Genomic DNA, 27,691 nt, shown 5'->3' with positions numbered 1-27,691 from the left:
TGCATCCAAAGTTGAAACATGTAAAAAGGGCGGTATTTTTGACGTTTTATAGACAAACATTTTCTTCGGGACTACATATCACTTATACATGATCCGGAAGAAAAGCGTGTAAAGTAAAATTTGGCTCACTTAAGCCGACATAGTCCCCACCCAGACGTATCCAAATTTTGAAGAAAAAAAAAATAGTATTGAGTAAAAAATTCTAAAAACGCAAAGCTCCTCCATATTTGTACATTTTTGAAATACATGCAAAGTGGTTTTACTATCCCAAGGTAAATAACATCACACTGGGAACTTTTATAAAAAAAACTCAGTTTTTGGAACACATTTTCCCTGTTTTAGGAATTTTGGTATGTGGAAATAAAAAAATGAAAAAATTATAATGGCAGTGATTTAAGGATATGTGGATCTATATTAATTAAAAATTTTGAACGTCTTTACATACACAGAAAAAATTATATTTATATATGGGATAAATGTTTGAATTGAAATATAATTTATCCCATATAAATGTTTGAATTGAAATATAATTTTTTCTGTGTATGTAAAGACCTTCAAAATTTTTAATTAATATAGATCCACATATCCTTAAATCACTGCCATTATAATTTGGGATATTTCATAATTAAATCAAGTATTCATTTGCTCAAAAACAAAATTTCTTGATATTTTCTATTGAATTTTGAGTTTTTAATTTGATTATTTTGACAATTGAATATACAATTTTCATTATTGGTTGAATCTATTCAATAATTTTTGTATTTGAAACTCAAAAAATAACAAAATTGTGTTTTCAATTACGAAAATTATCTATTCAATAATTTTTGTATTTGAAATTCAACCATTAACGAAAATTGTATATTCAATTGTCAAAATAATCAAATTCAAAACTCAAAATTCAATAGAAAATATCAAGAAATTTTGTTTTTGAGCAAATGAATACTTGATTTAATTATGAAATAATTGAAACCAGTTCAATATGTGACAAATATTTGAATTGAAACGGTTTTAGAAATAGTTTTTTCTGTGTACATATATTAAATGCATTTTGCACGATTTATGAAAAAACGGTTTGAAAATGTTGGCTTTGAACGAAAAATGCAATACCACCAGAGACAAATTTAACACTTACTTTCACATGACACCCAAAGAATAAACATGTCACCTGATCATGAGAGGATACCCAAACTTAATTATAATCGAAAAACTAACACAAAACTAGAAATCTGGCAATCTAAACTATCATGTTTTCAACGGTTTATGCAACTGAACTGTGTATAAGTTTTCAACCATGAAATAATAAATTGACAAAAATGTTTTTTTTCCCTCATACACATTCATACGGGTTTGAGTATTATTAATACGCCAAGTGGCAAATAAATGTAAGTTTTTTTTTCGCTTTTACATTCGTTTGAAATACTTTTTTTTCACTTTTCTGCATATTTGCTTTTTATTCATGGCTACTGAACATATAAAATCATGAATCTAACAAACATTCAAAAAGATGAGTTTTTTATTTGTTTGTACAATACGTTCGTTTGTTTTAAGAACTGTTGAGTTTCATCCCATGTGAAAAATCAAAAGTATTTCAGTTCACAACAATGGCTTGTAGAACTTACTTGTTAGTGTATGCACATTTCAGCACAATTTGTGTTGCAAGAAAAGTGAATAAATTGAAAATAGTGCACAGTGAGTGTAAAGTTCTCTTTAGGCAAAATCTGTCTATTTCTATGAAAATAAATTTGATTTTTGAATATACTCTTATGATGTCGATAATATTTGGTATCCATGTTTTTTATGGCAATACAAAGTTCTTCACAATTTTGAAATTTGCTTTAGTTTCAGTTTTATATTGGTTCAAAGTTCATATTTGTTAATACCTAACAAGAAACTGTTAAGAACTTAAGAATTGTTAGTCAGATTTTATATTTTTTTTATAAAGTTTTTTCTAGAAATTCCTTTTTCATCAAAACAGGAAATAGCATAAAAAAATCTTCTTTCAACATAGGATATCTCAAAAATGTACCATTTTCCAAAGATCCACAAATAGAGACAGTCCGCAATTAAAAACATAAATATAATTCAGAATGGATATATTTAAACAAATATATTTATGTTTTTGTATATATTTTTATAACTAACTAGCAGACCCGGTGCGCTTCGCCACCCCAATTAGAAGAATGAAATAGTACTATTAAGTCTCCCTTTGTGAATCTAATTGTAAATGTCTAATTTCATATTTCTGGGTCCATTATTATAGAAAATGCAAAAGAAAGTTACCACTAAAGTCACCTTTTGTGAATTCAAATTCATTTAAAATCATGTGTGCCTAAAATTATTATAAAATATTCAAAAAGTACCATTGCAATAAACAAATAGTACCATTGATTATCACTTCTGAATTCGCATTCACTAAACCATAACCCGTCAATTTTGAATTTTAAATTTGTATAGCCTTTCCTATATTATCAACTAATTTTGTTTCTATAACAATTAATATTTAAAAATTATCACAAAAACCAAAAAAAAAACGAAACCGCGGTTTTGAAATTCTTTGGTTTTTTGGAAACGCTAGGTCCATTATTATAGTAAATTCACAAAAGTACGTATGAGAACAAAGAAAAAGTACCAAGCGCCTTGAATTTCCACTCACTTGGGACCATAGACGCCTAATTTCATATTTCTATGTCCATTATTACAGAAAATTCATAAAGTACCATTAGAATATATAAAAAGTACCAAAAAGCCCCCACTTGTGGTTTCCCACTCACTCCCATATAAGCTTAATTTCATGGCTTTAGGTTAATTGGTGAAGAAATTACAAAAAGTACCATTCGAATAAAGAAAAAGTACCAAAAAGTCTATCCCTAGAATTCTCACTCACTTTAGAACATATACGATTAATATCATGTTTCTAAGTTCATTGTTATAAAAAATTCAAAAAAGTACCATTAGAATAAAGAAAAAGTACCAAAAAGTCTCCCCCTGGAATTCTCACTCACTTTAGAACATATTCGATTAATTTCATATTTTTATGGCCATTATTACAGAAAATTCAAAAAGTACCGCTACAATATACAAAAAGTACCAAAAATCAGGCACTTGTGGATTCCCACTCACTCCGGTCCATATAAGCTTTACTTCATGTTTCTAGGTTCATTGGTGAAGAAATTACAAAAAGTACCATTCGAATAGGGAAAAGGTACCAAAAAGTCTCCCCCTAGAATTCTCACTGACTTAGGACCGTGTATGCTTAATTTCATGTTTCTAAGTCCATTGTTATACAAAATTAAAAAAAGTACCATTAGAATATAGAAAAAGTACCAAAAAGCAGTCACTTGTAGATTCCCACTCACTCCGGTCCGTATAAGCTTAATTTCATGTTTTTAGGTTCATTGGCGAAGAAATTACAAAAAGTACCATTCGAATAGGGAAAAAGTACCAAAAAGTCTCCCCCTAGAATTCTCACTCACTTAGTGCCATATATGCTTAATTTCATGTCTCTAAGTCCATTGTTATAGAAAATTCAAAAAAGTACCATTAGAATATAGAAAAAGTACCAAAAACCCCACAATTGTGGTTTCCCACTCACTCGGTTCCATAAAAGCTTTATTTCATGTTTCTAGGTTCATTGGTGAAAAAATTACAAAAAGTACCAATCAAATAAAGAAAAAGTACCAAAAAGTCTCCCCCTAGAATTCTCACTTACTTAGGACCATATATGCTTAATTTCATGTTTCTAAGTCCATAGTTATAGAAAATTCAAAAAAGTACCATTAGAATATAGAAAAAGTACCAAAAAACCCACAATTGTGGTTTCCTACTCACTCGGTTTATATATAAGCTTTATTTTATGTTTCTAGGTTCATTGGTGAAGAAATTACAAAAAGTACCATTCCAATAAAGAAAAAGTACCAAAAAGTCTCCCCCTAGAATTCTCACTCACTTAGGACCATATATGTTTAATTTCATGTTTCTAAGTCCATTGTTATAGAAATTTCAAAAAAGTACCATTAGAAGAACAAAAAAGTACCTATAGTTCTGTTCACACATTTTGGTACCTAAATATTATACCCTATGCCTAACACAAACTTCACTCAGATACAAATCAGCTAACTTTAATGTCGATAAGTGCAATAATTTAAAATATTAAAAAAGTACCATTAGGAGAAAAGTACCAATTTCCCTTTTCTTCCTCGAACACCCCTCAAGTTCGACCTTTAAAAATATTCCATTTTGCCAAAATTGTTTATGCTACAGACATGTCTCAAAATATTAAAATCTGTGTTAATGTGCCCAAGAAAAAATATGTTTTAAAAAAGTACCAAACTGTTTACCCGGATTTGGCCCAATATACACCTTGGCACTCGAGTTATAAATAATACCCTGTTAGTTAATTTTTGTATGAATCCAGGAACCAGTGTTAAAAAAATTATCAAAATTGGCTTAATAATTTCAATAAAATGTATTTTTCCGATTTTATCCCATTTTTGGTACCTTTTTTATCCCCATTGCTTTGGTAAAATTTAATTCAAATAAATTTCTGTATCGTGGTGGGAGCTCATAATAAAATATTCGTATGCCTATGTCAAATTATAGAAAAACATATTTTATGAAAAAGTACCAAAAATAAACACAATTTTTATCCCTTAAGGGTTTGAATTTCCAAAAAGTACCAAACTTATATTTTTTATTTTTTGATAAGTAAAGAATGCAATTTAAAATTTGTTTATATGTTTATTGGTTTAAAAGATACATAGGGTGCAAAAAAAGTACCAAAATACAGTTTTTACCCGTTTTCTCCCCTAAATGTTTCGAATTTCGAAAAAGTACGAAACACCTGTCAGCTTATTTTTTAAATGGAGTAACATGCAACTTTAAGTTTTTTTGTATCTTTATTAGTTTTGAAGATATAAGGTTACCGAATTTACCCGTTTTTACCCCCTAAACGTTCGAATTTCCAAAAATCCCTTCTTATCGGATCGTTTTGGGGAGGGAGAAACCCACAGTTAAAATTTCGTGATTCTAGCTTCAGCCGTTTGGGCTGTGCGATGATGAATCAGTCAGTAACGTTACTCTTTTATATATATAGATTATCTAAGAAATAGCATAGTTAGTACCATAAATGGCCTTTGAAGAAGGATATCTCGAAATTCATGTCATGTTCGATATATAAAATGTATTACAGTATATTCATCTCCACCAATTCCAATTGTTTTTCAGAAGTTTCAAAATTGTATTCCAGAAAATTCCAATAGAATTTCAGAAATTTCCAATTGTATTTCAGAATTTTCTAATAGCAACTATACCAATAGAAATTTCTGAAAAACGATTGGAAAATTCTGAAATACAATTAGAAACTTTTTAAATATAAATTAAAATGCGTGATTTTTTAAAATTTTTAGATTTTATTTTGAAACATTTCACGTTGGTAAATTCCGGCCAAAAATGTTTTTTTTGTTTTTTAATTTTTTATAAAATCTTGATAGTAAATTTTTCTTAATACTTCAAAATATACAGTGTTATTGTTATTTTGGCTATGAAGTAACTATATGGTTATATAAAGTGCTGTAAAGTCAAAGGTTTTTTCATGTCGTTTTAATATTTGGAAAATTTTATTTTTATAGCCTGTGCTTTTTTCTTTAAAGTTTTTTTGCAAATTAGGACATGTTTTTAAAAAGCAGTTAACAGTTAACCATAACACGTGGTTATTACGGAGTTTTTGCGAGTTCTTTTTTATAAAAGTGAAGTGATTGGGAACTACTTTAAATCAATAGAAACTAAATAAAAAAAAGTTTGGAAGGTCAGAAAAAATTAAAAGAGTCTATTAGAGGTTAAGTGTTAATTACGTCTAATACTGTAAAGTATTATGAGTAAGTACAATAAATTTCAGCTACAATTACGTGACATTCCAGTAACCAGAACGATTTCAGTGGCTTCCTATTTTTATACATTTTATTTGTATTTTTTTGGTCAATTTCAAAAATTATGTAAGTTTGAGAGTTATTTACGTCTATGCTTATTTGGCCAAACTATGTATTTGTATGTCGAAATGTTTTCAATGGATATATTATGTTATTTTTAATTATAAACCTAATTAAAGTCATTTCCATAAATTAAATAATTTTTTCGATACTTTTAAAACGTCAATGTTTATTTGGTCAAACCCTGTATGCAATTTATAATATTTTTTGAGATTGTGTGTTGTTCTTAACTTGTACATGGTCGGTTATGTTATTCTTAATACAAATACTAAATTTTAATAATGTTTGAGAAGAAATAAAGAAGTTATGGATTTTTGGCCGGAATTGACCACCGTGCATTTGAACAATCTAAATTTACTTAAAGTATTGGCCATTGTTAGATGTGACCTTTTCCCATCTTTAGGGTATGAATTCCAAACAAAATGAACTGCTTATCTTTTGAGGTCAAAAACGAATCAAGCCAATATCGGATACTCTGTTCCAAAGTGAAAATTATCGAAGCAATGATCCAAACAAATAGTAGTCGGACGGGGCACGGTCTGTACTATAAAGCGGGTGAGGCAAAACTTCCAACCACTTCATTCTAAATACTTTTTAACAGCTATTGGAACATGTGACAGAGTGCTGTCCTGATGGTGATATACGGCGAATGCTCCCTTTAAACGAATCAGTTGCATTCCGTGAAGGTTCCCTGTGATTTCAGCAGATCATAGCCAAATACAGAGAATACGATCTCTTAGGATCCATTTTTCATCGCAAGTAATGATTCGGTGCAAAAAATTACTTATTTTATTAGAGTTCAAGCATATTTTTGTTTTTCAATGTGTCTCGGCTTCAATATAGTACGTATAGTACGCTTTAGAATTGCTGCTTGAGTAGTTTGCTCCTAATGATTTTGCAAACTCAACTCTTTTAAAACAATCTTCATGGAGTAATGCCTCCAATTCATGGTCTTCAAACTTTTTTTGGCTGCTAAACCGAATAATTCATCTATCGCACGTTGAAACCGATGGAACACATTCACCATAAACATTGGTGAGTAATGGGTGTGTCTCAGCCGCACTTTTTTTCAAATTAAAGAAGTAAAGCAAAACTTCCCGCATATGGAGGCACAAAATTCTACCTTTTTGAAGCAAAACACTTTGTTGTTAACACTATAATGTTCAATAACTAATTGAGAATAAATGGCAGATATGTCCCCTTCAAAACGACATATACATAGGTTACTAAAAAGAAAACCGTGTTCAAAATATACGCCTTTGTTAAAACCGCATTTTTAAGTCATGCAACCAATAAACTTTAGAAAACTCTGAAATGAAATTTGAAATTTCTGAAACACAAATGGAAACTTCTGAAATATAATTGGAATATTCTGAAATAGAAAAAACTCTAACAAAATATTTACTCAAATTAATCACACATACGAGTGTTGTTTTTGTTTCAACATAGTTTTTTTACTAATACATTCTCATCACTTGGATTTTTGACAGGATCTTTGGCTAAAGATGAATAATAAAACAGAACAAAATTGCTTTTAATTTTAAGTTAAAATTTAGCTTGTGAAACGATCATTTTCAAAAAATCTCCCAACACATCCGGTAGGAAAGCAGCCCGGTTAGCTTAGTACTCCACAGTGTGGCAGAATTGAAATTTTTTGGAAATAAATCTGGCATTTCTAAACGGCTTGTCCGATCGGAATAAAATTTTACGTGGGCGTAGCCACGAAAAGTTAAAGCCAATGCAGGTTTAAAAATATTGAAGGCTCAAAAAGTTCCTAGTAGGAACGCTGCTAAAAATTTGAAGGCCAAAAACAGAGCCCGCAAATTTAAGTCAAGTGTTTTTATGTTTCTGATGCTCGAGATGAATGTTGTTTCCCAACAAGTTCTTGATATGGAAAGCACTATGCAGTTGCGGCAAAAGAAGCCAAACATTTGTTACAAAGGGGTCTATAAATACCGAAATTTAAAAAAAGACGCTTCCATTCATAAGAATTCATAATGTGTCCACTTATTTTTGGCTTGATTTGCCATCCTGCCACCATAATAAGCAAAGGCTTGAGTGGTACAAGAACAATAATGTGGTATTTGTACCAAGAGAGAGACAATTCCTCCAAACTGCTTGGATCAAAGGCCAGTGCAGAGATATTGGGCAGAGATATTGTTAACATAGAACTGAAGAGCACAAAGGTGCCAAAGTGTGGTAGATTTTAAACGGAACCTGTTCGAACAAACTGACAGAAAGCACTATAAAAACCTTAATTTAAGGGTTTCCGGAAAAGGTTCATAAATTCATCACTATTGATTAGAACTATAAAAATAATATTTTTTGTAAGTTGTAATAATAATTTCAATCAAATAAAAAAAAATCAAAACTGTAAGTTTAGTGGTTTCTTTTTTATTAACATTTATGTATGTTAAGATTTTATCGATCTCACTCCTTAATTACTAACTAATATATGCCTAATAAAAAGATATTTGAAATTTTATTATTATCCTTCGAAATATTAGGAAATTTTTATAAATGTTTATTACACTATACAACAAAATCAATTTTTTTCCAAAATTACAAGGTCCGACCAATAAATTTTGATAGAGAAGACAAAAAAAAAAAGACACGTGTATCGGCGTTTTACATCTGAATTTCATTTGAGGGGGGGTTAAAGTTTCCCAACTCTGGCACATTATTATTGTTAATCTTCATAAGAAACCATATGATCCGTACATTTTAGGTATAAAATGTGTTCAGCAGAGTTATGTCAAATATTACGGAGAATATTTTTGTAGAATATGTTAACCCTCTAAATCCTCAAGACATGGGTCTTTTTTGTCCTTCTTTTAAAATGAGCAAAAAAAACCATTCCAACAGGGATTTAAGGGGTTAAAATGTTCTGCAAAAAAATTATACGTGAAATTTTACTATAAGTCCCTGAATACACCAAAACGGAAAAGTCAACCAGAAATTCAGATGGTTCTAAAATATTTTAATCTATCATATTAATTTGGAAACATAATAGTTGTCTAGTGCATCGAGCAGACCATGTATATTGAATATGGACTTGATATCATGAATGTTGAGCATTTGCATCTAAGAAAAAGAGAACCAATCATCCTCTAGACGCCCTCTTTTATTCGATGTAATATTTGAAACAATCAAACCACTGTCGACAGCATACTTTTCTCCCAGTTAAGGATGCTAATGTTTACATCCTTGCAACAATATATTTCATTGTATGTTTAAGAATAAAATTGTGTGTGTGTGTAGGCATGTATTTCCACAACACATGCTAACTCAACAACAGCGGTAAAGGAATTGGCCAGAATAATCGCTTTTGTTCTGTTGATGGTGGCAGTACCTTTAGTAAATATGTATGTTTCTGTATACCAGCAATAAAATAAGAAAAACAAAAAAAACTAAACTTCCCACAATATAAACGACAGCAAGCAACTAAACAATTTTACGAAGGCAACAACTACCCAGTAAAACAAATATTCTCTCACAGAAAGTACAATTTGTTTGAAAACATTATCATAAACATCAGCAGCAGCATCATCAGCATCATCATCTCCAACGTCGCATAAAAGTAACAAATTTGTTGGAAAAACTTTAAATGGATTCAGGTGTTAAAGTTGTAAACTTGCAGCAACAATCCATAAACTGCATGATTCAGATGAGCTTTCATGTTATTCATACTTGTATGATGAGTTTTAGTAAAAAAAAAATAAAAATAAAATGAAATGCACATAATCAACAAATGCATGCTCAGTAAGGTGGAGCGATAATGTATGAAATTTTTTGTTTTGTTTTTCTGTTTTCAATGGAATAGCGATATAAAGTTGCATTTTAATGAGTAAGTTAAACGTACGAAAGATTACTTACCTATTTTGATGTTTTGAGGTGACAAAACACAATTGAAAATCGAAAAATTACCTATTTTTCATATGGTCATTAAACAACCTTATACTTTATAAACTTTAGTTTATGTTGAATATAAATAGTTTTATGTATTAATTCCAAAAATTATTATAATATAATTATATCCAAAAATTAAAAAAAAAAAAAAAAAAACATATTTTTACTTGAAAACCTAAATTCATATTTCATACGTTTTACAACTAGGATTATATCCCGGGAATTCCCGGTACAAATTTCCCGGGAATTTTGGCAATTTCTCACTACCCGATTCCCGGGATTTTTAGTCTGGAATCCCGGGAATTTAAAACTGACGAAAATACATAGAAAACAAGTCAGAACTCTATCTGTCTAATAGACCGCTTATTATTATTATTTATCTGGGGTTTTTCGTATGAAAATTTAATAAGAGAATTCATTATTTATACAATTTATTTCTTATTGAATCATTCTAATTTCTTTAAATTTCTTCTTCAAATCCATAACAAAATAGCTTCAAAAATTTATTAAATGATTAAATTTTTCTTCAATTAAAAGCTAGTACAAAAAGGTTTAAAACAATTTTTTCAATTAATTTTGGAAATTTAATCATTCAAAGTTTGAATAAATACTGTTATTAATTAACTTTAAAATTAATTCAGTTTAAACAAAGGCTTTGGAATGAATCTAAAAAATGTAGAAAAAAATTTCCCGATCCCCGAGAATCAAAAAACGTCGGGAAATTAAAAACCCTATTTACAACCCACATATGCCAAAGTGGTTATTTTTACTGATAGAGGAAATCCAAGACTACTAGATATAAGGAGGGCATTGGAGACTTCCGCTCCCCCTGTTTTATAGAGCCATTTATTTTTGTATTATTATAATGATTTGAGGCACCTCTATATATACGATCCACCAAATGAAATTGTTTGTGTATATTTAGGAGTTAAAAGCAACTTTTAACAGGAATTCCAAAGCGATTACGAAAAAAATAAAAATCGTTCCACCCTAATACTCAGGTTAAATGGCTGTACAGAAGGAGGACTGGTAAAGTTGATAGTTCAAATATCACCGTAATACTCCCATGACAGAATTGAACATTTCAAAGGATTTTCAGTAGCTTATGTAAAAGAATTAACATATTAGATAATAATTTAACGAGTCGTGATGAAAGGCATCAGCTATTGAAATTAATTTACTATGCAAGTAGGGTTTTTATCCCGGGAATTCCCGGTACAAATTTCCCGGGAATTTGGCCAATTTTTCACTACCCGATTCCCGGGATTAAAAACTGACGAAAATGTATAGAAAACAAGTTAGAACTCTATTTTTTTTTTCACCAAAAAACAGTGAAAAGTTTTTTACAGTTTTTTGCTTATATCTCGGCAATAATATGCCGCTTATTATTATTTATTAGCTGACCCGACAGGACGGGTCAGGACGTTGTCCTGTCCAAATTAAACAAGAGCTTGTGTTCGATTTGTGAGAAGCGGTTTGAAATGTCTTGCAACGAAAGAATACATGTAAATCAATGTACATATTTTGAGCTTTCATATAAGTAATAAAATTTTGGTCAGAAATATGAGTGATCACAGATCAAGCTCCTTTTCTTGATTAAACGCTTATTGGCCAATTATTAATGATTTAAGATATTTTGAGTTTTTATATAAGTAATCGAATTTTGGTCTGAAATATTAGTGATCACAGATCGATGTATTTTGCAAATGTATTTAAGTGGATGTATTAGTAGACGTGGACAATTTTTATTTTTGTAAAAACATTTTTGGACTATTGCGAGCATTAAAAAAAAAATTAGCCAAATCGGTGCAGGCGTCCTGCGATTTTGGATATATCGAACAAAAATTGGGGTGGTCAATTTTTCTTTCAGTAAAAACTTAAACTGGATTATTATCAAACATTGAAACAAAAAATTAACCAAATCTGGGTAGCCGTTTTCCGATTTTGGATAAATCGTAAAAAGTGGGCGTGGTCCATTTTTCATTCTGTAAGAACCTAAGTTGGACTATGACCAACATTTTAAAAAAAAATTGCCTAAATCGGCCAGGCCATTCCCAACTGATGCAATTACCAACGAACGACATTTGAAAAGAATTTAAAAAGTGAATTCATTATTTATAGAATTTATTTCGTATTGAATCATTCTAATTTCTTTAAATTTCTTCTTAAAAAAATAGCTTCAAAAATTTATTAAATAATTAAATTGTTCTTCAATTCAGATCTATTACAAAAAGGCATAAGACAATTTTTTCGATTAATTTTTAAAATGTTTGAATAAATTCTGTTATTAATTAACTTTAAAATTAATTCAGTTTAAACAAAGGCTTTCGAATGAATCAAAAAAAATAAATATTAGGAATGTATTTATTTATTCATTCGAAGCTCTGATATTTAATAATTATAACAGTTTTTATATGAAATTTGGCTATAATATTCCTAATTTACAGTATCATTATATATTTGGGGAATAGCCGGGTACCCGGGAATGTAGAAAAAAATTTCCCGATTCCCGGGAATCAAAAAAGGTCGGGAAATTAAAAACCCTATATGCAAGTGATGAATACACCAACTTCCAGTTTCTATATCGAACAGTGTTGCCACAACATCAAAATATTTGTAACGTATTTTGATTAAAAAAATAACCAAAATGCTAAAAAAGTAACCAAAAAAAAGTTTTTTTTTTAATTGTTTTTCAAACATTTTTTTTTTAAATTTTTTTTAAAAAAAGTTTTTTCCAAATTTTTTTTTTGGAAAAAATGTATGACAAAACAAGTAAGAAAGTATGGTCGGTCAAGCCCGACCATAAATACCCTACACCAAGTAAATGAGTAAAAATATTTTTCTTTTAAAATATCAATAATTTATATTCGTGAGTGATTTTCGGAAGTGGGCCTTATATGGGAGCTATGACCAATTATGGACCGATCACCATAAAATTAGGTGGTGTGATTTATGTCTATATTAATGTTAAGTATGTTGAATTTTGTGTGTATACCAACATTTTTAAGCGATTTATGCACGTTAAAGTGATTTTCGGAAGCGGGTCTATATGGGAGCTATGACTAATTATGGACCGATCGTAACAAAATTTGGTGACATGAATTTTGTATATATAAAACTTATTTGAAGCGAAATTTGTGTAGTTACATAGATAGATTAAACATTTATGACCGATAAAGTCCAATTTCGAGGGGACATTTGTATGGGGGCTAGGTGAAATAATGGACCGATTTCAGCCAGTTTCAATAGGCTTGGTCCTTGAGCCGAAAAAATAATATGTACCAAATTTCATCGAAATATCTTTAAAATTGCGACCTGTACTCTGCGCACAAGGTTTACATGGACAGCCAGCCAGCCAGCCAGCCAGCCAGCCAGCCAGCCAGCCAGCCAGCCAGCCAGCCAGCCAGCCAGCCAGCCAGCCAGCCAGCCAGCCAGCCAGCCAGCCAGCCAGCCAGCCAGCCAGCCAGCCATCCAGCCAACCAGACGGACGGACGGACGGACGGACGGACATCGTTTAATCGACTCAGAAAGTGATTCTAAGTCGATCGGTATACTTTAAGGTGGGTGTTAGACTAATATTTTTGGGCGTTACAAACATCTGCACAAACGCATAATACCCTCCCCACTATGGTGGTGTAGGGTATAAAAAATGTTTTGATGAAAAAAAAAATTAGGTTTAACAAAATTTTTTTTCCCGATTTTGACCCATTGTAGGTCCAACTTATTATACCTTATCTACATCGTTGCAATGGACTTTGAAATATCTATCATTAGATATCCATATTGTCTATATTAATGACTTAGTAATCCAGATATAGATCAAAAATAGGTCAAAAATCGAGGTTGTCCCGGTTTTTTACTCATATCTCCGTTATTTATGTACCGATTTTGCTGATTTTAAATAGCAAACTTCTCGAAAGCATGTCTGACAGAATTATTGAAGATTTGGATCCCGAAGATATCTGGGGTCTTAAGAAAATTGATTTCAACAGACAGACGGACATGGCTTAGTCGACTCCGCTATTTATAAGAATATATATACTTTATAGGGTCGGAAATTAAAAATGTAGAAATTACAAACGGATTAACAAAATTATATATACCCTTCTCACGAAGCTGATTTTTTTATTCAATTCGAAATTTTTATATGATCCGAAAAATTTATATTTGAGTAAAAAATTCTAAAAAGGCAAAGCACCGATCCTCAAAAAGCTTCATATTTGTATAACTCTATATGCTTCTTAAATATCTAAAAAATTTGTTTACTATCACACGGTAAATAATGTCACAGTAGGCACTTTTCTAAAAAAGACTCAGTTTTTGGAACACATTTTCCCCGGTTTAGGAATTTCGGTATTTGAAAATAAAAAAATGTTCTAGTTAATATACGTGTTGGCGTCTGTCCGGTGTAACAACTATTATATTGTTTCTCGTGTAAACATATTCCGTTTACTAACTACATATGGCAACTTCATACAAGTGTGGTGAGTTTTGCTGTTAGAACAAACAATGTGTGGCTCTACCGTGTCACTCTCAAACTGCTACTCAAACTTTTAAGAAGCCGACAGACGCCAGAAAATATAAATTAAAATTAAAAAATTGTTTATTTAAAATAATATAAAGAAAAAATAAAAGTGAAAAAAAAATAATACACTAAAACTAAAACCAACACACAAGCTGTTTCATTAAAGAGACATAAATAAGGGTGGTTTATGCTTGTGTGTAAGAATTGAGAGAGCAGAACAACATTGGCCCTGACCTGCCACAACGAACCGAGGAAGCTGTCGGAGACTGCGTACCCATCTACAACCAGCGCAACAGGTATCTTGGAACCATTCCTAGCCCCAACATTTGGTCCTTCTCACGTAAATTTGGAAAAAAGGTGCGTAAATTTGAATTATAAAGTGTCTCATAGTGTGGTTCAGAATTTGTGGTTCGGAAAAAGTGAGGTTGTGTTACTTTGTAAAATTTGAACGTGACTTTATTGTATTAAGGTGCCATTTTACGTTGTTCTTGTAATTTTTGTTCGGTATTTTTCCCAAATATATTTTGTCGTCCATCTTTTTTTTTTTTTTCAAGTTTTGTTTTTGGAAAGTTATTGGAAAACAATTTTGGCGCGTTCTACTTGTCTCTTTTTTCAACTCTTAATTTTTTGGAAAGTGCCTCTTTTTTTTTGTCGTTCTTTTTTTTCAAATAAAATACATTAAATAATGCCGACTTTTGAAAAATATATGCGTGCGGCTGAAGAGTTAATTAACTTTGAGGCTTTGCTTTCTGAAGAGGACTTTACGGGATATACAAATGAAGCTTTTGAATTTGAAAAACGTGAATTAAATAAGGCTTGGGTAAAATATAAAAAACTTTTTGATGACTGTTCAGCAGACACAATAGAAAAGAAAAAGGATTTGGTAGTAGTTCAGACAAAGCACCCACTGGTTCGGAAAACATTTGTTCGTTGCATAAATATACTAGCAAAAGCTAGACAGGAATCAAGCAAAGACAAAAATGCAAATGTAGAATCAGAAGTTCCCAACCTTTGTAGTTCTTTTTCAGTACCTCCGTGTGATACGGGTGTTTTTCATGGCGATTACATATCGTGGCCTACATTCAGGGACATGTTCACAGCAATTTACATAAACAATACAACTTACTTATTTAGAAAAACTGATGGTGAGGCTCGAGATGTTAACAGAAACGTAGCTTTAACTAGTGAAAATTTTGAAATTGCTTGGAACAATTTAAAATCGCAGTTGAAAATAAAAGAGTTCTGATCAATAGTCAGCTTAAGTCCCTTTTTAATTTGGCTCCCTGTCAACAAGAATCTGCCAGTGAAATTAAAAGACTCCAAAGAGAGATTAATAATTGTATGGCAATTTTAAAATTATACAATGTCGACATTGATTCGTGTTACCCGATTTTTGTGTTCCAGTGTTCATCACGTCTTTCAGAATGCTCACTAAATATATGGGAACAGTCAGTTAAGAATAAAACAGAGGTTCCCAAATGGGAAGAATTAAACAATTTTCTAACCGATAGGTTTCATGCTCTTGAAAGTGTTTCTGACATCATAGCTACAAATAATGCGTATGCCAGTGGTTCCCAAACTGTTTCTAATAACAACAATCATACTTCAACTAAAGTTAAGCAATTTAAGGCCCATCATACTAAAGTTGACTCGATGCAGTGCAAGCTATGCAAAGAAAACCACAGTATTAGTTCTTGTAATAAATTTATAAATATGGACTACAAAAATCGTGTCTCAACTTTGAAAAAATTTCGATTTTGCTTTAATTGCCTTAGTATTGGACACATGTATGGAGATTGTAATAGTCCGAATGGTTGCTCCAAGTGCAAGAGAAAACATCACACGTTAATGCACAGGGAATTTTTAAGAAATAATAATAATAATCAACGTCAGATTAATAGCCATTCACAAAGTGAAAACCAAGTTAGTGTTGTTCAACAAATACAGTCCACTAGTAATCCTGGGCCATCTGGAATTGTTCAATCCGCTAATAATCCTGCGCCATCTGGAATTGTTCAGACACATCACACTGCAGTTTCTAAAAAAGTTATGTTAGCTACAGCCTGGGTCAATATCTTGAGTTGTGGTTCTTATTATAAGGCTCGTGCGCTTATAGATCCATGTTCTGATGAAAGTTTTGTTTCTGAGAAAGTACAAAAATTATTAAAGTTGGCTACTAACCCAGTTTCTGCTGAAATTACTGGTCTAGGCGGAGATATTATTAGCAAATCATCTAAAATCGCCACTTTTGTAATTGTTTCTCTTTTCAATCAGAATATATCTCTTAATGTACAAGCTTTGTTCGTTCCACGTGTAACCGGTAAGGTCCCAACACATTCATTTATGGCATTAACGAACAATGAACTACCAAATCTGAATTATGCTGATCCAAAATTCTATGAAAGTGGTGAAATAGATTTATTATTAGGAGGTGATTTGTATCCTCTAATTCTTCGTGGTGGAGTTCAACATGGTATTTTTGAATCGCTTGTGGCTCAAGAAACAATTTTTGGTTGGATTGTTACAGGCCCAACACCCAGTAATGTTTCGCCACGATCAGTAAGAATGTCATATATGACAAAAGTTTCTATTGATGACCAGTTGACAAAGTTTTGGGAGTTAGAAGAAGTTTCTCGTAGAAAAGTTTATAGTTCTACTACCACAAGAAATTCTGAGGGAAGATATATCGTCAGTCTGCCCTTTAAGAGTAATTTGATATCACTTGGTCCTAATAGACATATTGCTCTTAGCCAATACCTAAGAACTGAAAAAGCTTTAATGCGTAATCCAGAATTTAAGGCTCAATATGATGAGGTCCTAAAAGAGTATATAGCTTTAGGACATATGGAAAAAATTTAGGATCCTGAAAGTAGTCCAAGTTATTATTTACCTCATCACGGAGTATTTAAGCCTGACAGTACAACTACAAAGTTGAGAATAGTTTTTAATGCCTCTAGTGCTTCATCGAATGGTAAAAGTCTCAACGACTTGTTGTATGTAGGCCCTATATTACAAGCTGATTTAGTAACTTTAATATTGAAATGGCGATTTTTTTCAGTTTGTTTTTAATGCGGACATTTCAAAAATGTACCGACAGATTTTAATTACACCTGAACATAGACCCTTCCAAAAAATTGTATTTTGTAGTTCTGAGAACAAAGAAATTGAAGATTTTCAATTAAAAACTGTCACTTTTGGAGTAAATTGTGCCCCATATTTGGCCCTTAGAACACTTATTCAGTTGGCTGATGATGAAGAGCGAAGTTTTCCACTTGGTTCTCGAATTCTTCGTGAGTCTATGTATGTTGATGATGCTCTTGTAGGGGCTCATTCTATATCTGATGCTTTGGCGGCAAGAGACCAATTAATTGGTATAATGGATACCGCAGGGTTTGAGTTGAGAAAATGGACCTCAAACTCTAAACAAATTTTAAAAAATTTGCCCCAAGAGCATCTTCTAAATTCATCGTTTTTGTCGCTCGATGATAAAAGCACTACTAAAATGCTTGGTGTTCATTGGAACGCAGTAGATGATGTTTTTTATTTTTCCACTGAGAAAATAAGAATTAAACCATCATACACAAAGAGAGAAGTTCTGTCAGTCATTGCTAGGCTCTTTGATCCAACAGGTTGGCTAGCTCCAGTAGTCATAACCGCAAAGATTTTGATGCAGCAAATGTGGCTTGATAAAATAGACTGGGATGATAATATAAAGCCTGTCGCTCTACAAAAGTGGCAAACATTTTTTTCTAGATACAATGAGATCGATACAATTAAACTTAAGCGCTGGGTTCAATATGCGCCTGGCTGCCATGTTGAATTTCATGGATTTTGTGACTCATCCGAGTTAGCTTACGCGGCCACATTATATATACGAGTTGTAAATCGCGACCAAGTCTACACAAATTTGCTCATTGCAAAATCAAAAGTGGCTCCAGTGAAAAAGCCATCTTTACCACGTTTGGAATTGTGTGGAGCAGTACTTTTGGCCAATTTAGTAGATAGTGTAATTCCCAATTTTTTTTATTTGTGGTCCGATTCTATGATAGTGCTAGCGTGGTTACGAAAACCACCTTGTAGTTGGAAAACCTTTGTGGCAAATAGAGTAGCCACAATATTAGAAAAGGTCGGAAACAAAAATTGGTTTCATGTTTCGTCTAATTACAATCCTGCCGATCTAGCAACCCGGGGGCTGATACCTTCGGAATTAAGAGAAAACGAACTTTGGTGGCATGGTCCTAATTGGCTTAGATTTAATAAATCGTCTTGGCCCAATGGTCCATTAGAATTTGAAACTGCGGAGGAAGCAAAACAAGTTCAAGTAAATATTGCTATTTCGTCCCAAAAAGAGGATGTTCTTGACTGCTTCTCAAGTCTGCCTAGAGCATATCACGTAATAGCGTATATGTTCAGATTCATCAATGGCTCAAGTAAGACACGACGAAAATGTTATAATTACGACACTATTCGAATTTCAGCTCAAGAACTAGTTTTTGTTAGAAATCGGCTGTTTTTTCTGTCCCAACAATCCATTTCCCGAATGAGTTTCACTGTTTGACAACAAAAAGGAAAATTGACTCTCGTAGTCCGTTATTGACGCTCACGCCATTTCTAGATAAAAATAATATCATTCGTGCTAATGGTCGTCTTGGTTCTACGTCATGTCTGTCGTACAATGAACGCCATCCCATAATACTCGCATATGGCAGTAGGCTATCTCGTCTATATGTAGAATTTGTTCATCGCTTAGTCTACCATGGAGGCCCTCGCTTGGTCTTAAATACTGTTCGCCAAGAGTGTTGGATATTAAGAGCTAAGAATCTAATAAAAACAGTTATTCACAATTGTAAACCTTGTGTTCTATATCGAAAAAAGCTTCAAACACAGATCATGGCTGTTTTACCTGAAGAAAGGACTACATTTAGTCGCCCTTTTACGAATACTGGTGTCGATTTCGCCGGCCCATTTGAAATTAAAAGCTTCACAGGCAGATATTGTCGCATTACTAAAGGATATGTGTGTCTCTTTGTTTGTTACTCTACTAAGGCGATACATCTTGAGGCTATTAGTGATTTATCGACCCCTGCCTTTCTCGCAGCTTTGGCTCGTTTTATTTCTCGACGTGGTTGCCCAAATAGTGTATTCTCAGATAATGGCAGAAATTTTGTCGGCGCTGCTAGAGAAATCGATGCAAATTTCGAAAAACATATAAAAGAGTTACGTGATATTGCGGTTGAGAAATATGGACATCAACACCTAAATTGGCATTTTATTCCTGCTGCAGCTCCTCATATGGGAGGATTGTGGGAAGCAGGAGTAAAAAGTATGAAAATGCACTTAAAAAAGACTGTTGGTCAAGCGAAATATTCATTTGAAGAGTTTTCAACACTTTTGGCAAGGATTGAAGCGTGTCTCAATTCGCGTCCTCTTGGCCCTATGTCCGAAAATGTGGACGATTTATCATCTCTGACTCCAGGACATTTTTTAATAGGCTCTTCTTTAGTAACTCCTGCAGAACCTGAAGAGTTAAATTCGCCAATCAGTATTGTTAATCGATGGCGGAAGATCAAAGCTTTGCAACACGAATTTTGTCATCGCTGGAAGGAGGAGTACTTGAAAGAGTTGCACAAGCGCAACAAATGGAAGTTTCCCGAAGCAGACATAAAAGAAAACGACTTAGTTGTCCTAATGTTATTGATTATTGATTTTAGCGTGATGAAAAATATCCCTAGAGAAATGATTCAAATTGAATCCTCGCTGGAACTATCTTCAGATCACTCACCCACTATTATTACTTTATTGAGCCCCCTAGAAATTGTATCCCCGACTGGTAATTTAGCGATGGCAGGCACAAGAATAAATTGGCTCAAATATAAAAAATACCTCAGTACACATTGCTCGGAAAACATACCGCTAAGAACAACAGAAAACATCGATCACTCTCTTATCAATTTCGATAAAAATCTCAAACTGGCTGCTCAACATGCTACCCAAACCCCCCGACAATTCAGATATAATAGAATTAATTCTGCAGATGTCGAACGGCTCTTAAATAAAAAAAAGAAGATTTCGAAGAGAGTGGCAATTGCACAGATCCCCCAACTAAAATCGAAGCTTAAAGATTGTATAAAAAGACTTAAAAAGCTCTTGGAATTTCGAAAAATGGAATCATTGAATAAATATTTAGAAAGCCTGGACGCAACCCCGCAATCGGATTACTCATTATGGCGAGCAACAAAAAGACCAGTTATATGTAAGTCCTCCTTGCGAAATTCAAGTGGCGGTTGGACAAGAAATGATACTGAAAAAGGGAATCTGTTTGTTAATCATTTAAAAAAAGTATTTACACCGAACACATCAAACGAAGCAATTGAGTTGCCACCTGTTGCACCCTATTTTGGAGCAGCCGTACCCCTACGTTTTGAGATTCGAGAGATCGAAAATGCTATTGCTGATTTAAATCCCAAGAAAGCGCCTGGTATGGATAAGATCAGCAACAAGATGCTTATGGAGCTACCCCGGATAGCAATAAAAATAATTCTTTTTATTTTTAATGCTATATTACGACTTGAATATTATCCTCCAGAATGGAAGGTTTCACTGGTTACCATGATACCCAAGCCGGGAAAAGATCACACAAAAGTAGAATCATACAGACCCATCAGCCTATTGTCTAATATATCAAAGCTATTTGAGAAGATACTTATGAACAAGTTGTACCCGATGTTAACTGAAAACAATTGTATTCCGAATCATCAATTTGGATTTAGAAGAAAACACAGTACTATCGAACAAACCCATAGACTTGTAAATATGGTGAGAAAAGCGTTTGAAGAAAAGAAATACTGTTCTGCACTCTTCATCGACATCTCTCAAGCGTTTGATAAGGTATGGCATGCTGGATTAATATACAAATTGAGTCAAAATTTACCGGCAAACACACATAAGCTGTTGGAAAGCTATTTAACTGGTCGAACATTTAAGGTTAAAGAGGGAAACTTTTTAAGTACTGCACAACCCATTGAAGCTGGAGTCCCCCAAGGCAGTATCCTGGGACCTTTTTTATATTTGATGTATTCGTCTGATATGCCAACTAACAATCGCACTCATACATCAACATTTGCTGATGATACTGCTATTCTAAGCATTCATGAAAACCCTCAAGAAGCGTCTCGTCACTTACAAAACCACATATTTGAATTAGAAAAATGGTTAACACAATGGAAAATTAAAGTCAACGAGCAAAAATGTACACACATTACATTTACATTGCGTAGAGAATCATGCCCCCCTATTCATATCAATAACCAAACAATAATTCAACAATCGGAAGTGAAATACCTCGGAATACATCTCGATCGTCGCCTTACATGGAAAAGTCATATAGATGCAAAGTTGACTCAAATGAAATTGAAATCAATTCAAATTAATTGGCTTATTGGCAGAAACTCCACGCTTAGTTTAGATTGTAAACTTCTACTTTATAACATGATCATAAAACCGATATGGTGTTATGGCATACAGTTATGGGGCACGGCCTCAGCGTCAAATGTAGAAAAGATCCAAAGACGCCAAAACAAGTTTCTAAGAATGATCACAGTTGCCCCCTGGTATATCAAAAACGCGAATATACACAAAGATCTAAACGTGCCCATTGTAAAAACTGAAATCTCGAAAAACGTACAAAAATATTTAAAAAAACTTGAAGTTCACCCAAACCCGCTGGCCCGCAACATATTAGATAACCGTGGCCACACTCGATTAAGAAGGAGGGACACAGCAGACCTAATCTAGAAGGAAGAATGCCAATTTAACCAAAACAACCATGAACACAAAATTTTTTCGTCCGGCACTGGCTGGACTAATTAAATAATAATATTAGATATAAGATTTGAACCACTTATTGTTAGTTCATTAAATAATGAAGATACAATAAATAAATGATGAAAAAAAAAAAAAAAAAAAAAAGTTGTCCTAAAAAGTGAGCCTTGTTGTTCCACTGAATGGCGCTTAGGTCGTATTACAAAGGTTTCTCCTGGTACTGATGGTAAAGTTAGGGTGGCAGAACTTAAAACCCAAAATGGAGTAATTACTCGGCCAATACACAAACTAGTACTTCTACCGAATTGTTCAAATTAAAGCACTATCGCCACTTTTGTTTAAATAATGTTTCCCAATTAAATTATTAATATATTGCAGATTAAAATATCGATGGACGGACAATTTAACACTGATTATGGTTGCCCTCTCTGCAACCGACTCCACGCTATACGGCAGTGCACCCGGTTCATTGTAATGACCGTGGAACAAAAATTAAGAGTGGTGGCTCAAAATGTGCTCTGCTATAATTGTCTGGCCCAATCGCACAGCCGGGACGAATGTAAAAGCATTGACCGATGTCGCCGCTGTATGCAGGACCACAACACCTGGTTGCACCCGTTGCCTGAAGGTCGTATTTGGTTTCCCATGACTGCCACCGTGAGAGTGGAAACCAGACATGACATCGATGTCTTTCTGAAGATCCTTATAGATCCTACATCATCCCGATCCACCATAATTAAAAAAGAAGCGGATGATCTGGAATTTATAGTGCATCAAGGCCACACCACAATAACGCTGGTCAGCATCCACCGTGAAACGCGTCGAATAAAACTCGAATGCGTAGTGGAGGATGTTGACTACGGCTGTAGTCCCACCGTTACAATCGAACCGGCAACTAAGCATCGTCAGTTTGAGGTTAGCGATAGTGTGAAGGCTAACAGACATTGGAACGTCAGCAGCCCATATCAAATTGTGCTCGGTGCTGATGTAATGAGCCGCGTTTTAATTGGACCAGCCAAAAGTTGCCCGCGACAAATTTATGCCCAAGAAACTATTTTCGGCTTAGCCTACTTTGGTGAAGGTGTTAAAAGGATGTAAATTTAATAATTTTGTTGCCCTATTGAGGCGCTTGAATTTTATTTTTTTTTTATATATGAATTTTGAATTAATTTATTGAATTTGTTCTATTATCACTTTTTATTTTAGTTAAAAAATGAATTAATAGAAATTTAAAGTCTTAAATATCTTTTATTACACAAAATAAGAATTTTGCCTTAAAACCAAAAGTATGAATACCCTAATGTACAATATTAATGTTAAAATTTAATTGATCTCATATTCTTAATTTTGTATATTTTTGCATTTTATTGTTAACTATAGTGAATTAAAAATGTTAACTTTGTTGCTCTTTTGAAAAATGTATTGTTATTTTATTTAAAATAGAAGATAAATATTAATGAATTGTTATTATTTATGTATGTTTCGCACTATTGTTGCAAGGTGGGCGGTATGTTGGCGTCTGTCCGGTGTAACAACTATTATATTGTTTCTCGTGTAAACATATTCCGTTTACTAACTACATATGGCAACTTCATACAAGTGTGGTGAGTTTTGCTGTTAGAACAAACAATGTGTGGCTCGACCGTGTTAAACTTTTAAGAAGCCGACAGACGCCAGAAAATATAAATTAAAATTAAAAAATTGTTTATTTAAAATAATATAAAGAAAAAATAAAAGTGAAAAAAAAATAATACACTAAAACTAAAACCAACACACAAGCTGTTTCATTAAAGAGACATAAATAAGGGTGGTTTATGCTTGTGTGTAAGAATTGAGAGAGCAGAACAACATTGGCCCTGACCTGCCACAACGAACCGAGGAAGCTGCCGGAGACTGCGTACCCATCTACAACCAGCGCAACAGGTATCTTGGAACCATTCCTAGCCCCAACAATACGAAATGTAAATTTTGAATTCAAAAACATACTGACTTAACAGAAAGTTAGGTGTAAAACATTTTGCATGCAATATATGAAAAACGTATAAATTTTTCAATTTTCGATCTCGTCAGGATTGTATATTTAAATATTGAAAAATCTGTCTATAACAAAATGTTTTTAAAAAAGTAACCAAAATGAAAAATAAATACACATCAGGAAAAAAATAACCAATTTTGATTATAAATAACCAAAACGGCAACACTGATATCGAAGGAAAAATTCACTCAAAATGTGTTTTGAAATTGCAAAAATCATAACAGTAATAATTTACTTGAAATTTATTTCCCTGAATTATTTTTAATATTCTCATCCGAACAGGATATCACGTATTCCATAAGACATTACAAACAAATTGACCTTGGGTCTTTAGATTTCCATCATATTCGGTAAACACATTTTTAATGTTTTAATTTCTGATTGATTTTGTCATTCTATTTATTCTATTTTTTTTGTTAGTTAGACGACTAAATTACTAATAATATACAAACGATTTCTGAGCAATATCAATTACGGATCCAAAAATAAACGATTTACATGGATGAGAAAAAATACCTATTTGGCCAAAATGTCAAAGTTTGACCCCTTCTAACTCAGAGAGTTCTTGACCGATATTGTTGAAAAATTTCGTCTGAATTACTATCGAATAGAACTTAGTGCATTTTATCCCGATCGGATTTGTCTTTGAAATTTCGACCTGTAGGTTGATTACAGATGGACAGACGGACATCGCTTAATCGACTCAGAAAATAATCCTGAGCAGATTTACGTTGGGACAATATTTTTGCACGTTAAAAACATCAGCACTAACCCAATATACCCTCCCAACTATAGTGGTGTAGGGTATAAAATGCTACATATACAGATAACGACAACATAAAAACTAAAGCTTAAAGGTAGGATCACACGATTGCCGCATTGCACCAATTTAATACAATTTTTATTGTGCAGAATTGGGGCCCAATATAACAAATTCTCTGCAGTCACATGATTTTATATAAATTTGATTGTCGTAAATTGGCGCAAACCGATTTAGTGGCAATAATTGTCGCATTCCAGTCACACGATTGTTCTAGTTTACGGCAACTCAGAGAAACAGCTATTGTGCTAGATGTTAAATTTTGTTTTGTTTACATAAATGTAAAAAAAATCTATTTGTGAAAAAATTATTTGTTAACAAAAAAAGAAAATTGCGTCTGCCTTAATTATCGTATAAAAAATTAATAAAAAAATGTTAAAAGATGTATGTGGGTCAGGGAGTGGCTCACAAAAAGAATATTTCATTTACAAAAATTAATATTGGCGCTAATTGTCTTTTTTGATTGCCGCACTAGAACACACTAAATATTGGTGTATTTTTAACTTTTTTATTGGTGCATGTTGCCTATCATGCATTCACATGATTGCCGCACCAGGGTTGCATTTGATTGGGCCAAATAAGAACAATATTCTTGTGGTTTGACATAGGAGCCAATAAGTTGTGAAATCACACGATTGACGTATAAAATAGACCAATAATCGGAGCATTGCGGCAATCGTGTGATCCTACCTTAAGCCTGATAAATTACAATTTAAAATTCTAATGGAATTTGGACCATTGATGGGCACTTTGCAGTACCAGTAAAATTTCAGTAAAAATAGATTTTTACTGATTACTGAAAAAATTTTCAGTATTCAGTAAAGTTTTACTGATTACTGAAAAAAAAATCAGTAATCAGTAATTTTTTACTGATTACTGAAAAAAAAAATCAGTATTCAGTAAATTTTTACTGAATACTGAAAAAAATCAGTAACAGTAAATTGAAATCCATTATGCAATTACCGGTAAAATTTTATTAATTATATGTTAGTAGAAAAATATGTTACACTTCTTAATAGATATGTTATTGGTAAAAATATTTACCTAAAGCCGTATCCCATTGGATTTGAACCGAGGGCCTCAGGTTTGCTGGTCGCCATTCTACTCACAACACCACCCCCTTATTTATTAACTGTGCGTTTTTAAATACTATGTACTTCATTTTCTGTTCGTGTGAAAAACAGTTTAAAAAATAAAATAGACAAATTAACAAAATATACATATTTCGATTCAAAATGTATGCATGTAAACAACGCACTCTTTGTTTTGTATTTTTTTTATTTTCTTTCGACATAAAAAATAATACGTATACTTGTGGTTTGTATTTTTATAAAAGAGAAGAAAATTTGTAAATTGGTTTAAACGAAACTTTTTATTTTTTCAAGTTGCAACTTCAAGAAAATCCCCATATTACTACTTTTGCTACCAAAAGTGCTAAATTATCATGACTGATTGTAGGATAGTAAGTGAAGTTTTTGTTGAGAATATAAAATATTTTAAATTTAAAATAGTTTAAAAAAAAAATATATAAAAAATACTTAACACGTCTAGGATTCGAACCAGCGATGTCAATCTTGTAGTCCACTGTAGATATCTGATTCTATGTAAATTATTTTTAAATATAAATAACAGTTTCCTTTCCGATTTAAACAAAATATTTAAAAATAAATTCGGCCAATTGACAAAATGTAACTGTTACTTACATTTTTTGTTTATTAACACTTTCACGTATGCGGTCACCGGCGTCCCAAGATTTTCTTTAAATTATTCTCAATATACTAGAAAACTAATTTATTTTTAAGAATTTCATGGCTCTGCCTGGCAAAAAGATAATATCCTGCGAAAACAATTTTTCCATTTTTCATCAAAAATTATCAATATATGTACGTCGAAATAAAGCGTGTAGTGAACTCATAGCTATAAAAATTACAGCGGTTTAATACTGTGCGTGAAAGGGTTAATTTAAATTTTTTGGACGTTACTTACAAAGTAAAAACATAGGCCCATAATCATAGTCAGAAATAAAGTATATTTTAATAGAAATAAAGTCGTCTTTACTTAAGAGTGGACTTTAGGTCTACCATAGACAAGATAAAGTATATTTTTGACGTTAAAGTCGACTGTAAATATAAAACAAGCTGAAGCTGTTATTAACTCATTTAACAACAGCATCAGCTGTTCTTCGCCATGTAAAAAAGTTCGGCAAAAAGTAAAAAAAAATTAAGTTACAAGAATTTGGGAGAGATTTTGCAATTATTGAACAGTTATCAATAAAATTAGTACCAAAATATTCTAAATATGATACTAATCTTATCTTTTCCATTTTTCCACCACAAAAAACTTTTTTTCTTTAGTTTTCCCGGTTACTTTTATTGTTTACCTTTTTTGGTTTTTGTTTTAATTTTCTATGTCAGCTGTTCAGCGGTGCCACTTGTCTGTATTTCCTTGTATATTGTATGAAAACATTTTCTACATGTGAGGTGACACCCAGTTAAAGTCGGTTCAATTTAAAACATACTTTAATTTTGACTATAGTTGGGAAATAATATAAAGTTGTTTTTAAAAAGAACCGACTTTAGTGTTTGAATATGATTATG

The sequence above is a fragment of the Calliphora vicina genome, chromosome 4, assembly GCF_958450345.1.
Source record: "Calliphora vicina chromosome 4, idCalVici1.1, whole genome shotgun sequence".
In the NCBI taxonomy this organism is placed as follows: Eukaryota; Metazoa; Arthropoda; class Insecta; order Diptera; family Calliphoridae; genus Calliphora; species Calliphora vicina.
This window is presented reverse-complemented; position numbering follows the sequence as displayed.